Source organism: Pseudophryne corroboree, chromosome 6, assembly GCF_028390025.1.
Source record: "Pseudophryne corroboree isolate aPseCor3 chromosome 6, aPseCor3.hap2, whole genome shotgun sequence".
In the NCBI taxonomy this organism is placed as follows: Eukaryota; Metazoa; Chordata; class Amphibia; order Anura; family Myobatrachidae; genus Pseudophryne; species Pseudophryne corroboree.
The window spans coordinates 52,315,638-52,329,817 of NC_086449.1; the positions used below are offsets into that span (position 1 = coordinate 52,315,638).

The 14,180-nt window shown below is 44.0% G+C and overlaps 1 protein-coding gene and 1 non-coding gene across 2 annotated transcripts in view; both read right to left on the reverse strand.

The window, feature by feature from the left end:
• LOC134936091 (zinc finger protein 850-like) overlaps positions 1 to 14,180 on the reverse strand; it is a 250,676-nt gene that overhangs the window by 171,078 nt on the left and 65,418 nt on the right. The window lies entirely within an intron of this gene.
• Positions 7,108 to 7,226, reverse strand: LOC134938257 (5S ribosomal RNA). The gene has a single exon (XR_010180841.1). It is a non-coding gene; the product is annotated as a 5S ribosomal RNA (ribosomal RNA).

Genomic DNA, 14,180 nt, shown 5'->3' on the forward strand with positions numbered 1-14,180 from the left:
CACCTGGAACTAGCTCAATTGCACAATCATAGGGCCGATGGGGAGGCAGAATGTCCGCATTGCCTTTGGAGAACACATCGGCAAAGTCCTGGTATTCCACAGGAATGAGCTCTGGGAAGACTGCTGCAACTCTGACTGGATACGAAATACATTCTTTAGCACAAAAAGTACCCCATTGGGAAATCTCCCCGGACCGCCAATCAATGGTGGGATTATGAAAGGCAAGCCAAGGGTGACCCAAAACAACAGGAACTGCCGGGCAATGAGTAAGGTAGAATTCGATATCTTTGGAATGTAAAGCTCCTACTGTAAGTACTACTGGAGGTGTACGGTGAGTAATTACCCCATTGGAAAGCGGACCCCCATCTAAGCCATGCATGGTGATACATCTATCTAATGGTAAATGTGGAATGCCTAAGGCCTTAGCCCAAGTTAAATCCATAAAGTTTCCTGCAGCTCCACTGTCGACAAAAGCCGACACCAAAGAACTGAGGCTGCCAAAGGAAACCTTAACAGGAACTAATAGAGAGTTGTTTGAGGAGATAAGCTGCAGACCTAAGTGACCCCCTCACAATTCACCTGGTCAGAGCGTTTCCCGACTTGTTCGGGCAGTTACGAGCAAAATGTCCCTTACCACCACAGTACAAACAAAGACCGGAATTTTGTCTTCTGGTTCTTTCCTCAGGAGACAGTCGGGAGAGACCCATCTGCATGGGCTTCTCGACGTCCTCTGGGAATGTATAAACACAAGGACTAGACCTTACAGTTGTTCCTCTTTCAGCCCTCCGCTCACGGAGACGATGATCAATCTTTATAGCAAGCTCCATGAGTTTATCGAGAGTCTCAGGAGCGGGGTACTGGAGGAGACTGTCTTTAATAAATTCAGATAAACTGACTGCGCAGGGCCGGGTCATTCCAGCCACAGTCGTTCGACCAACGGCGAAACTCGGTACAATAAACCTCCGCTGGATTTCTACCTTGTTTGAGAGCGTGCAGATGACTCTCAGCGGACACCTCTCTATCTGGGTCATCATACAAGAGCCCTAAAGACTTAAAAAAGGCGTCCACAGATAACGCAGGATCCTCAGCATTTAAACCAAATGCCCAGGTCTGAGGATCCCCCTGGAGTAATGAAATAATAATCCCAACCCGCTGAGATTCAGTACCAGAGGATGTAGGTCTTAAACGAAAATAAAGCTTACAGGCTTCTTTAAAATTAAAAAAAATATTTTCTGTCACCGGAAAAACGGTCGGGTAAATGCATCTTTGGTTCAGGGACTACCCTCGGGGAGGCTCGCAAAAGATCTTCCTGCGATCTCACCCGAAGAGAAAAATCCTGAACCATCTGAGTAAGTTCTTGAATCTGGTTGACTAAGAGCTGACCGGGATTTGCCTCTAAACCTGACGGATTCATGAGGCCGATAAACTCTCACAAAAACTGAATGAGAAAAAATGAAACCCCGTTTAATTTTAAGTTTTGGTATGGCCGGTAATAATGTTATGATTCCAGCACTCTGGTCTGGGGAGATCTTATGGCAAGGACCTGAGCACTGGAACGTAATGCTGGGAAAGGGAGCGGGAACGGGAATAGCCCCTGGAGCCCTATCTCCGTTGTCTCGCCCGTGCTGTCAGAAATCTCCTGCGAGACTATGGTTGCTTGAGCCCTTGGCAGCCGCGTTTGAAGGGCGGATTACGTCTGCCCAACTCCGATGCCCCCTCAGGTCTTAATGGGAGACAAAGAGAAATCCAAGACAGGGGGATAACAAGGGGCCCTCTTACTAAACAATAAAGCCAGGGGCTACAAACTACAAAACTAACCTAAAACTAGAATATGTGCGGAAAACCGCCAGGGAAAAGGACAACCAAAATACCCACTTGTCCATTCTCCTACCCGGCACCGCCGAGTTCCGGAGAGGACTTGTGGAAGCGGAAGCCTCCGCAATGCTCCGAAACAGAATACAAAATAGAGCGCGCTAGGCCGCAGCACGCGGCAGAGCCGCCACTCACGAAAACCACACAAGATCCTCTAGCGACTATTGCAGGCAAATGAGGACCAGAAGACTCCTTGGGAAGAGATGACAAACTCCAAGATTCAGGAACTCTGAGGACAGGAATGACCGGACACAGCAGGGCTGGAACAGACGTTCAGCAAACCAAGGCAGCATACAGGAAGCTATTACCGGCGTCTGTGTGAAGTACTGAGAAGGTATTTAACAGGGAGTCCTCCAATCAGAAGTTCAGAACCTAATTAGTATAAATGCCGTGCAGCTGCCATGCTGCACGACCAGAAAACAAGTGTGTGCGCGTGCTTGATTGACCCTGCAACGGGAAACGCGGTCCACCCGTGGCGTCCCCGTTGCTGGGGTCCAGGCGGCTAGCGCGCCCGGCGTCCTAACGTTGCTAGGGAGCCGGCGGCTCAGCGCGCATGGCGTCCCAGCGTTGCTAGGGACCCGGCGGCTCAGCGCGCATAGCGTCCCTAGTTGCTAGGCGCCGGGCCGCGAGAATATCGCGGACCACGGCGCCTAACAGATGGTTGGCCCCAGATGCAAGGGGACTTTCAGGTGGGTGCTCATCTACGATATTTCACCCATGTGTGGACGGAATCCTGCCGGGACCTTTGGGTGAGGGACCTCATATCCCAGGGTTACCGATTGGAATTACAAGCACCTTCTCCTCACAGATTCTTTAGGTCAAACTTCCCATCTTCACCTGTAGCAAAGGTTTCCTCGCAAGACGCCATTCAAAAATTGCTTCAAACAAAAGTTGCTGTTCCAGTCCCTCTTCTGTTGCACAACAAGGGGTATTATTCAAGCCTGTTCTAAGTACCGAAACTGGACGGTTTGGTGCGACCGATCTTAGACCTCAAGTCTCTGAACCCGTCCGTACCTACGGGTATTCAAGTTCAAGATGGAATCCTTAAGAGCGGTGGTCTCTGGTGTGGAGGAGGGGGAGTTCCTGGTGTCTCTCGATATCAAGGATGCATATCTACACATTCCGATCTGGCCCCCTCGTCAGGCTTATCTCAGGTTCACTATATTGGATCACCACTTCCAGTTTAAGGCCTTACCCTTCGGTCTCTCCACGGCTCCGAGATATTCACAAAAGTGATGGCGGAGATGATGATGCAACTCCGCTTGATGGGAGTGAACATAGTGCCTTACTTGGATGATCTCCTAATAAAGGCAGTGTACTGGGAGCGTCTGCTGAACAGCATTGACTTGACTACTCGTCTTCTGACGAGCCATGGGTGGATCCTAAATTTTCAGAAATCTCATCTGGAACAGTCACAAAAAATTCAGTTCCTGGCAATGATACTGTACACGGTGTCCCAGAAGGTATTCCTCCCCATAGACAAGGCCCTGATAATTCAAACTATGGTCTGCTCTGTGCTCAGACCCTGCAGGGTCTCCGTTCACCTTTGCATACACCTCGTAGGGAAGATTCTGGCCTGCTATGAGGCAATCCAGTATGGCAGATTCCATGCATGTCCGTTCCAGATGGATTTGCTAGACAAGTTGTCGGGGTCTCACCTACACATGCACCAGAGTGTTTCTCTGTTGGCAAAAGCACGGATCTCCCTGTTGTGGTGGCTGCAGGTCTCTCACCTAGTGTAAGGTTGGAGTTTCGGAACCCAGTCCTGTATTCTGTTGACAATGGATGCCAGCCTCCATGGTTGGGGGGAAGTGATCCAGGGGGCCCAGTTCCAGGGAAGATGGTCGAATCAAGAGTCCTCGCTTCCGATAAATGTTCTGGAACTCAGGGCAATTTACAATGCTCTTCTGCAGGCCTCGTCTCCCCCGTCATCAGGCTATACAGGTGCAGTCGGACAACGACAGGCGTACATAAAAAATCATGAAGGAACAAGAAGCAGGGCCGCAATGTGAGAAGTGTCAAGGATACTCCTCTGGGCAGAAGTTAACCCAAAGGCCATTCCGGCGGTGTTCATTTCGGGAGTGGACAACTGAGAAGCAGACTTCCTCAGCAGGCACGACCTCCATCTGGGGGAATGGGGCCTTCACCCTCGAGTGCTTCAACAGCTAGTTCACCAATAGGGCTGTCCACAGATAGACATGATGGCTTCCCATCTCAACAAGAAGTTGAATCGCTACTGTTCCATGATGAGGGATCTGCAGGCTGCAGTGGTAGATGCTCTGACAGCGCCGTGGACTTGCCAGTTCATGTATCTGTTTCCTCCAAATTTTTCTCATTCCATGAGTTCTAAAAAGACTCAAAAGGGAAAACGTTCTGGCAATTCTAATTGCCCCAGATTGGCCTCGCCGAAACTGGTATGCGGACCTCCTGACCATGTCTCTCGAAGAGCCCTGGCCTCTACCTCTTCTCAAGGTTCTTCTTCAGCATGGACCATTCATCTTTCCATACTTACCATGCCTACGTTTGCCGGCTTGTAAGTTGAGGGAGATTCTAGCCAGAAAGGGCCTTCCTTCCAAGGTTATTTCAACTATGATCCATGCTCATAAGGTGGTCATGTCTCTGCATTACCATCGTATCTGGAAGAAATAGGTTTCTTGGTGTGAAGGTAGAGGATATTCTGCTGTGGAATTTCAACTGGGCCGGTTTCTGCTCTTCCTGCAAGCAGGTGTGGATTTGGCCTACGGCTAGGCTCCATCAAGGTTCAGATATCGACTCTCTCCATCTTCTTCCAAAAACAGCTGGCTGTACTTCCTGAAGTACAGACATCCTTGAAGGGTGTTCTTCACATTCAACTGCCTTTTGTTCCTTCCACGGCCCCATGGGATCACAATGTGGTACTGACCTTTCTCCAATCGGACTGGTTTGAACCTCTTCACAGGGTGGCTTTGAAATATCTTACTTAGAAGACTGTCATCTTGCTGGCATTGGCCTCTGCGAGGAGTGTGTCTGAATTAGGGGCCTTATCCTGTAAGAGCCCTTATTTGATATTTCACGAGGATAGGGCAGAGCTCAGGACTCGCCCACAGTTTTTGCTTAAGGTGTTTTCGGCTTTTCCCATTAATCAACCAATAGTGGTTCTTGTGATGTTGGACACATCAGTTGCTCCAAAGTCCTCGGACGTGGTTCGGACTTTGCGGATTTATGTCAAAAGGACAACTCGTCACAGGAAGTCAGACTCCTTCTTTGTCCTTTACGATGCTACCAAGATTGGATGTCCTGCTTACAAGCAGTACATTGCTCGTTGGCTCAGGTTAACTATTCAATAGGTCTATTCTTCGGTGAAATTGCCGCTGCTGAGTTCTATACAGGCCCACTCCACTAGGTCAGTGGGTTCTTCCTGGGTGGCTACCTGTAGCGTCTTGGCCTTGCAGTTGTGCCGTGCTGCATCTTGATTGGGTTCGAACACCTTTGTCATGTTCTACAAGTTCGATACCTTGGCTACTGAGGACCTTCAGTTTGGTTGCTTGGTTTTACAGGGGTCTCAGCACTCTCTCACCCATTCTGGGAGCTTTGTGACTTCCCCATGGTAACTATGTTTCCCAGTATCCCCTAGGATGATAGAGAAAATAGGAATTTAATACCTACCAGTAATTCCTTTTCTCGTAGTCCATAGGCGATACTAGGTGCCCACCTCAGTGCTTCGTAGTTCCTGCTTACTGGTTGGGAATTCTTGGTTGGGTCTGTTGTCGCTGTCCCTGTTCCTTTTTCTGGTTAGCGTTGCTATCCTTCATTTTGGGTAGCACGGCTATCTTTTGTTGTGTGTTGGTCCGTTACCTCAACGCTGTTTATGTATATATTCTTCTCTCAAAGTATGTCAGTCTCCTCGGGCAGTTTTCCTAGACTGGATCTGTAGGAGGGGCATAGAGGGGAGGAGCCAGCACACACTAATGATTTCTTAAAGTGCCAGCCTCCAATGGACCCGATCTATACCCCATGGTAACTATGTTTCCTAGTATCCCCTACAGACTACGAGAAAAGGATTTACCAGCAGGTATTAAATTACTATTATCCTCCCTTGTGGGAAACCCTGACAGGAGACAGAGACAGCAGCACATGATCACACACAGCATGGTCCTCTTATCTGTACTGGTGTGCACTCATCCATAGTGTGCTGCTGCTGTTAGGGTAAGAATTGTTAGTAATCTTTCTGTAGTTAAACACATTTCGTTCATTAGAGTATCTGGTGTCAGTAATGATTCTGTTAATGATGTAATGGTATGGAAAACAGCACATCTGATTAATATAGGTAGTGCCTACAAGGTGCAGACAATCCAGTGTTCACAATAAAATAACATTTAATACACCAAAATCATAATTTAGGGATGAATTCACACAAGGTTGAATTGCATTTGGAATTTATTGCATATTGTATTTATCATGAGTATTGTGCTGAGTGATAAGAAAAGAATATCACAGTGAATATATATTTCAAACAAGAAACCCCGTACTATAGGCAGCAATGTTAGTTTCAATACTTTATTGGGTGGGGGTTGTTAGGAATCTGCACTGGTCAGGATTGTATAAGAATTTGAATTTAATTGATATCAATCATATGTAACAAACTATATACAGACCAACATAAAGCTACTGACTTCGCCTATTGAGGCTTTTAAAGTAGACTATGGTTGGTGGTGCTCCCAGACATCAGTTCCAAGACAAACTGTAGAGAGGTTTGCACAAGAGGCAAAAAAAAGGGGGACTATTGATAATGTCTCTCAGGGGCACACTTGATTCTATATATTGAAAAGATAGAATTTGGTAATGTATGGGTAGAAAAGGATAAAACTTAACTTTTAATCACAGACGAAAGGATGCTAAAATTATTGCTGTAAATCAGCAATATAATTAAAACAATTATTAAACAAAAATATTAATATTGTTGACGATACAGTTTGTGACTCACTTGTATGAAGAGGGTGACAGAAAGTTTCTCTGTAAACCCCCTGATTAGTAAGTGAGTATTGATGTTTGACGTTTAGTCAAAAAGCGAAAATATAAATATTCCAGTTATCTCTATGATACTATGAAATTATATACATGTGTATATTCATATGAGAGATAATGGAAGGCCGGCTTATATAAAATCTGGACTCCCGGAAGCGGGTTAACTGCGGTAATGGAGTACGAGGCTCGAATTGAATTAAATTTGCTGATTAGCAGAAGGTGTATTCCTTGATGCTACAGTACCCGGTATTCCCAGAGGGTCACCCTTTCTGGTACTAACCTGGCCCAATGCTGCTTGGCTTCCAAGATCAGACGAGATCGGGCATGTCCAGCATGGTATGACTGTAGAAAGTCAGGTCAATGCCTATCTGCTGGGGAGATGGCTATTACTTGAGCTATTGAGGGCAGATTGGTCCAATGAATGGCGTTGTCAAGGGCCAAATATTTGCCCTAGCGGCAGCTTGATCAAAGACCACCACTATATCATTGAGATACAGAATAATTTGTTTCCTTTATGGGAATTCCCCCAAAAAGGAATTGGGTAAGAACAAATGCCAAATTTCCCACAAAGAAAATGTGGTGTGAAAATAAACAAGGTGATATGTCTTAATTGATGGGATATTTCTTTGGAGTGGAAATTGCCGTAAAGATTCACCTTTACGTTGATTTCCAAAATTAAACCGGATACTTCAGAAAAATGATAATAACTCAGGAAATAATTCCAGAAATAATTATACACATAGAATATAACATCGTCACAATACAGCCTGAGTGGATAGCACGGAAATATCAGAATTGCAAAAGTTTTCCAGCAATAGTGCCCAAATGCTATATGCTAAGAAATAACATTTGACATAGGATCCAGCACAAAAGCTGCCAAGTCGCTATCTGTCTGCTTGCAGAAAAAACAATTATGTTACAATAATTGTCACAGAAGAGGTTACTGAAGAAATTACTGAATATATTGCGACAATGATGGCTCATATAGTAGTAACATGAAAATGCACATACATATTCAGCATATAAACTGCATTGGCAGCTATCTGTCTGTTTTGGAAAAAGTACAATTGTGTTTAAACACTCATCATGCAGATAGATCGCTGACTAGAAATATCAGAATTGCAATAAGTTTTCCAGCAATATTGCCCAAATGCTGTGTGCTGAAAAATGACAATTGACATAGGATCCAGCACATAAGCTGCCCAAGCCGCTATCTGTCTACTTGCTGGAAAGACAATTGTGTTTCAATAATTGTCACAGAAGGGATTACAGAATATATTGCGATAATGATGACTCATATGGTAGTGACAAAAAAAATTCACATACATATACAACACCTAAACTGCATTGGCAACTATCTGTCTGTTTTGAAAAAAAGTACAATTGTGTTTAAACACGTAGCATACAGAAAATTTGCTGAAGAGATTACATAAATACCATTGGCTGACTCAAATAGCACCATAAAAGAGTGCCATAAAAAGCCACATAGACTCCAGCACTGTAGCTGTCCGTCTATAAAAAGGAGTATTTAGACAATTGTCATAATTTGTGAGGACAGAGTGCACATATATAAACAAACATAAATAAACAAATGCTGGTAATAGAATTGTGAAAGCAAGGTTCTCCTGCTGCAGGGATGTGTGTGATCAAAAAATTACCTGATTGAGCTAATAGCTCTAATTCTAAAAATAGTGGCTTGAATGCACAAGTAATGAGCTAATAAGCAACTTCCCTGCACACTGTGTGTGTGTACAGTCACCGGGAAGAATGTCAGGCAACAAACAGGTTACTATGGTAACTGTCCCGTCTGTGCAGCATGTACAGGGTAGAGAAAATTTCTCCCCTGTACCGGCGCTGGACACAAGGGGACTGGGGCCAAACCAATAAGGCTGATGCCGGCTGCAGCAGGCGAAGTAGTACTTGCTGTGTATGAGCTGAAGGGAGTCCGCTCGTCGGAGCTCCGTTACGGAGGTCCCGGAAGTCGGGTGCCGGACCGGAAGTGACGCGCGTTTCGCTGGGAGGAGCTTGTTCACATGATCGTCTGATCAGTGAGCCCTCCATGCGTGTCTTTTAACTAGAGCTTAAGCCAATGCGCTTGTTAGGATAGTTTGATAGACATGATAAGTGACCAATGGTTAAATAAGATAGAGACCAGAGGCTGTAATGAATCGGTATAATAGAGAAACTTGTTGCATTACTAAGTGATACCTTTAGTTGTTGTGTCGCTAAGTGGTACTTTAAATTAAGGTAGTTATATTCATAGGTTAGGACCGTTGGATAATAATGTAAACAGTGATGAGAAATATTGTTTGAGAGCACCTGATTGGATGGTTATAAAATAGTGAAAAAATATCAATATAATAGTGATAATGATGTAATTGAAAAGAGGGGTGAATTGAAAATTAATAATTAAGGGTGTGCTAGGATGTGGAAAATAAGGAAGTGAAAAATAAGAAAAATAGTGGACAGAAAGTGTGTATACCCTGAAATTGCGAAAGGAGGTGGATTATTTTGTATTGTTAGCTGATAGATTTGTGTGATTTATTTATGTTTTATATGGCTGCCGGATTAGGGCTGTGTTGAAGTGAGAGTTGTGAAGATGTGAAAGGGATACCATTTAGAGATGATGAAAGGTGTGTGCTGTTTATTGTGAAGAAAGAAAAAGGGATTATATTGTGGAGTGAGTCTTATAATGCTGTGTGAAGAAACAAACAATAATTGATATTAAAGTACAAAATTATAAAACACACAAGTCGAAAAACTGGGCAAAACACTCTGGAAAAATGTGAAGGACACTTGTAAAACACGGAGCCCCAGTGTGTAGGGACAGTGTGCATCAGTGGTGAGTGTGGATGTGTGGTGCCGTGTGGTTGAAGGTGCAACGTGTGGTGTGACAGAGAGTGGGAAGAGAGAATGGGGTGGGAGGGGTGAAAAAGGGGGGGGGAGGGGGGGGGGGAAAGACCTAAAGAAAGGGGAACCTTTGGGTTACGGAGGAAGAATAGGTTAAGAGTAGCTAGGGGAGAAAAGTGTGGGTATGGAGATGGGGGTATAGATGTGGAGTAATGAAGGGAAAGCGGATGTGTACATTGTGAAAGGATTAATAATTATTGCTATACTGCTGTATAATTTTGGGGGAAGAAGAATATTTGTTAATATCATAGTTAAGTAGAGGCTGGTTTGGAAATCAAAATGGGAAAAAAAGGTGTATATAAGGACTTGGTGCGGTAGCACACTAAAATAATTCTGTATATTACTCCAAAAAGACACTATAATTGATATGTTCATTAAGGCCATTGGGGGCTATTGTTCCCAATTTAAAAGTCCACTCACTTTCTTTCTTTAACAGTGCTCTTGTAATGTTGCCACCTCTAATACCTAATTTGATTTGTTGGAGGCCAAATATTTTGAGTTCTTTGGGCGACCCCGCATGATATTGGAGAAAATGTTTGGCTACTGTAGTTAATTGTTTGAATTTTTGTTGATCTGTTTTAGCATTTCTAACTGAGCCAATATGTTCCAGGGTCCTTTGCTTGAGCATGCGGGTTGTCATACCCACATATTTTTTGTCACATGGGCAGGTAATGCAGTAAACCACATTGGTACTCTTACAGTTGAAGAAATTTGTAATTTTTATTGTGTTGCTGAATTTATCAACTATTTCGGGGCTTCTGGAGATGTGGGGACAGGCCTTACATTCTCCACAGGGATAGGTCCCCGTGATGGTGGGATTCCTCACGGGTTGTGACATGTAATGGCTCTGAACCAAATGATCTGCCAGGTTGGGTGAGCGTTTCCAGCTCATGTCAATTGTGTTCTTTAATCTCATCGCTAAATCATTGTCCGATAGTAGTACTGGCCAATGTTTTTGGAGGATCCCTTTAATGTCTCTCCATTCTTCGCAGAATGTACCCACAAATCTGAGAACTCTGTCCTCTTTATCCGGAGGTTTGTGATAGAACAACAAAGACTCTCTTGGGGTTTCTTGAAGAGATGATTTGGATTTCTTAATGAGTCTTGAGCTGTACCCTCGTTCCTTGAGTCTCTTGGTCAGATCTTTACATTTCTCCTGGTAGACCTCTTTGCTAGAGCAATTCCTTTTGAGCCGTAAGAATTCACCTTTAGGGATGTTTTGAATAGTGGGTGGAAAATGGGAACTTTGTTGATGAAGGAGGGTGTTGGTGGCTGTTTTCTTTCTATATAGTTCTGTAGAAAGCATGTTATCCTTTCCTTTGTATATCTTCAAGTCAAGGAAGGAGATGCTTTCCGTACTCTGTTCATATGTGAATCTAAGATTCAGGTTGTTAGAATTCAGAAATATTAGAAATTGAGATAACTTCTCTTGCGACCCCTCCCAAATCATGAGAATATCGTCGATATAGCGAGTCCAAAGAATAATATGTTGTGTGAAATGATCTTGATCTTCATGAAAGACGACTTCATGCTCCCACCACCCCAGGAAGAGGTTGGCATAGGTGGGGGCACACGCCGCCCCCATGGCTGTGCCCCTTTCCTGGGTGTAGAAAAGGTTATTGAACGTGAAGTAGTTTTTGTGTAGAGCAAATTCCAGGAGGATTAAAAGAAATTTATGGAAGTCATCCAATCCATCTGTCTGTAGAAAATGTTTGACTGCCTTGATACCTAGGTTATGATCGATGCTTGTGTAGAGGGCTTCTACGTCCAGACTTACTAGGAGATGTGTGTCCTCCAAGTAAATGTTCTCAATCTTTCTTAGTACATCTGTTGTATCCCGGGTGTAGGAAGGTAGAGTAGTCACATAGTCTTTGAGATGGATTTCTAGAAATGTGCAAGCCTTCTCCAGTAAGCCTCCATTGCCCGAGACTATAGGACGCCCTGGTGGATTGTGCAGATTTTTATGCACCTTGGGTAACAGGTAGAAGGTTGGTACTCTGGGGTGCTGAATTTTGAGAAAATCATATTCTGCTTGTGTGATCGTCCCTAGATGTCTGGCTTCTTCAATAATCCTCATGTATTGAACTGACAGATTTTGCGTTGGATCAAATAGACTCTTGCTATAGCAGTTGGTATCATTGAGTTGCCTTTTCGCCTCTCTCTCATACATCTCTTTCGGCCATAGGACCACATTGCCTCCCTTGTCCGACTGTTTTATAATTATATCTTGCCAGGATTTGATTTCTCTCAGGGCATGTCTGGCCTGCGGGGACAAATTGCCTGTGGTTCTAAACTTCCTTTTTCTTATGTAGAGTGTATCAAGATCTTTAGATACCATGTTAATAAACGTTCTTACCTCTGGACAGATGGTATCATTGGGGAAAAATGTGGATTTTTTTCTGCAAATCTGTCGTTGATTGCGATTTTTTTCCGCAGTTGCCGGATCTGAAAGTTCTTCCAGGTTTTGGAGTGCTTCTAATTCTTCCGGAGATCCAAGTCCGTGTGGGGAAGGGGTGGTTTCATTTTCTCTATTATTTTCTTGATTGGCAAAAAATTTTGTAAGCAGAAGTTTGCGTCCGAAAAGGTTGAGATCTGTCTGCCATTGGAATCTATCGAATTTCTTGGTTGGCGAGAATGTTAGTCCTTTTTCTAGAACTTCCTTGTGCATGTTGGAGAGAGTGTGGGTAGAGAGGTTGATTATTTGAAGGCGATCTGATTTCAGTACTGCTTCCGATTCCTCCGTATGGGGTATCGGTTTGGGGAGGGGGAGCCCCATCTTCCTCTTCCTCTTCTTCTTACTTCTTCGGGTTTTTCTTTTCCTTGTTTTGAGCGCCCCCGAGAACGACTGGTTTGATCTAAAAAATGAGCCGAAGGGGCTGATTGGATTCTAGTGGAGGAGTAGTTCCTTCGATCTGGATTGTATTCTTCTAAATCCTCCGAGCTGGATAATTCCACTTCAGAAGAGGAGGGGGTCCCTTGATGGGTAGACAGATTCTCCCGTCTTGGTGGTCTTGTCCACTTGAAGATCTTTCCTATATTAAAGTCTCTTTTGTCCCTGAAGAATTTGTTTTTCTTGCGTTCAATAATGGTATTCTCGTAAATATCTAGTTCCTTCATTACTCCACATCTATACCCCCATCTCCATACCCACACTTTTCTCCCCTAGCTACTCTTAACCTATTCTTCCTCCGTAACCCAAAGGTTCCCCTTTCTTTAGGTCTTTTTCCCCCCTCCCCCCCCCCTTTTTTCACCCCTCCCACCCCATTCTCTCTTCCCCCTCTCTGTCACACCACACGTTGCACCTTCAACCACACGGCACCACACATCCACACTCACCACTGATGCACACTGTCCCTACACACTGGGGCTCCGTGTTTTACAAGTGTCCTTCACATTTTTCCAGAGTGTTTTGCCCAGTTTTTCGACTTGTGTGTTTTATAATTTTGTACTTTAATATCAATTATTGTTTGTTTCTTCACACAGCATTATAAGACTCACTCCACAATATAATCCCTTTCTTTCTTCACAATAAACAGCACACACCTTTCATCATCTCTAAATGGTATCCCTTTCACATCTTCACAACTCTCACTTCAACACAGCCCTAATCCGGCAGCCATATAAAACATAAATAAATCACACAAATCTATCAGCTAACAATACAAAATAATCCACCTCCTTTCGCAATTTCAGGGTATACACACTTTCTGTCCACTATTTTTCTTATTTTTCACTTATTTTTCACTTCCTTATTTTCCACATCCTAGCACACCCTTAATTATTAATTTTCAATTCACCCCTCTTTTCAATTACATCATTATCACTATTATATTGATATTTTTTCACTATTTTATAACCATCCAATCAGGTGCTCTCAAACAATATTTCTCATCACTGTTTACATTATTATCCAACGGTCCTAACCTATGAATATAACTACCTTAATTTAAAGTACCACTTAGCGACACAACAACTAAAGGTATCACTTAGTAATGCAACAAGTTTCTCTATTATACCGATTCATTACAGCCTCTGGTCTCTATCTTATTTAACCATTGGTCACTTATCATGTCTATCAAACTATCCTAACAAGCGCATTGGCTTAAGCTCTAGTTAAAAGACACGCATGGAGGGCTCACTGATCAGACGATCATGTGAACAAGCTCCTCCCAGCGAAACGCGCGTCACTTCCGGTCCGGCACCCGACTTCCGGGACCTCCGTAACGGAGCTCCGACGAGCGGACTCCCTTCAGCTCATACACAGCAAGTACTACTTCGCCTGCTGCAGCCGGCATCAGCCTTATTGGTTTGGCCCCAGTCCCCTTGTGTCCAGCGCCGGTACAGGGGAGAAATTTTCTCTACCCTGTACATGCTGCACAGACGGGACAGTTACC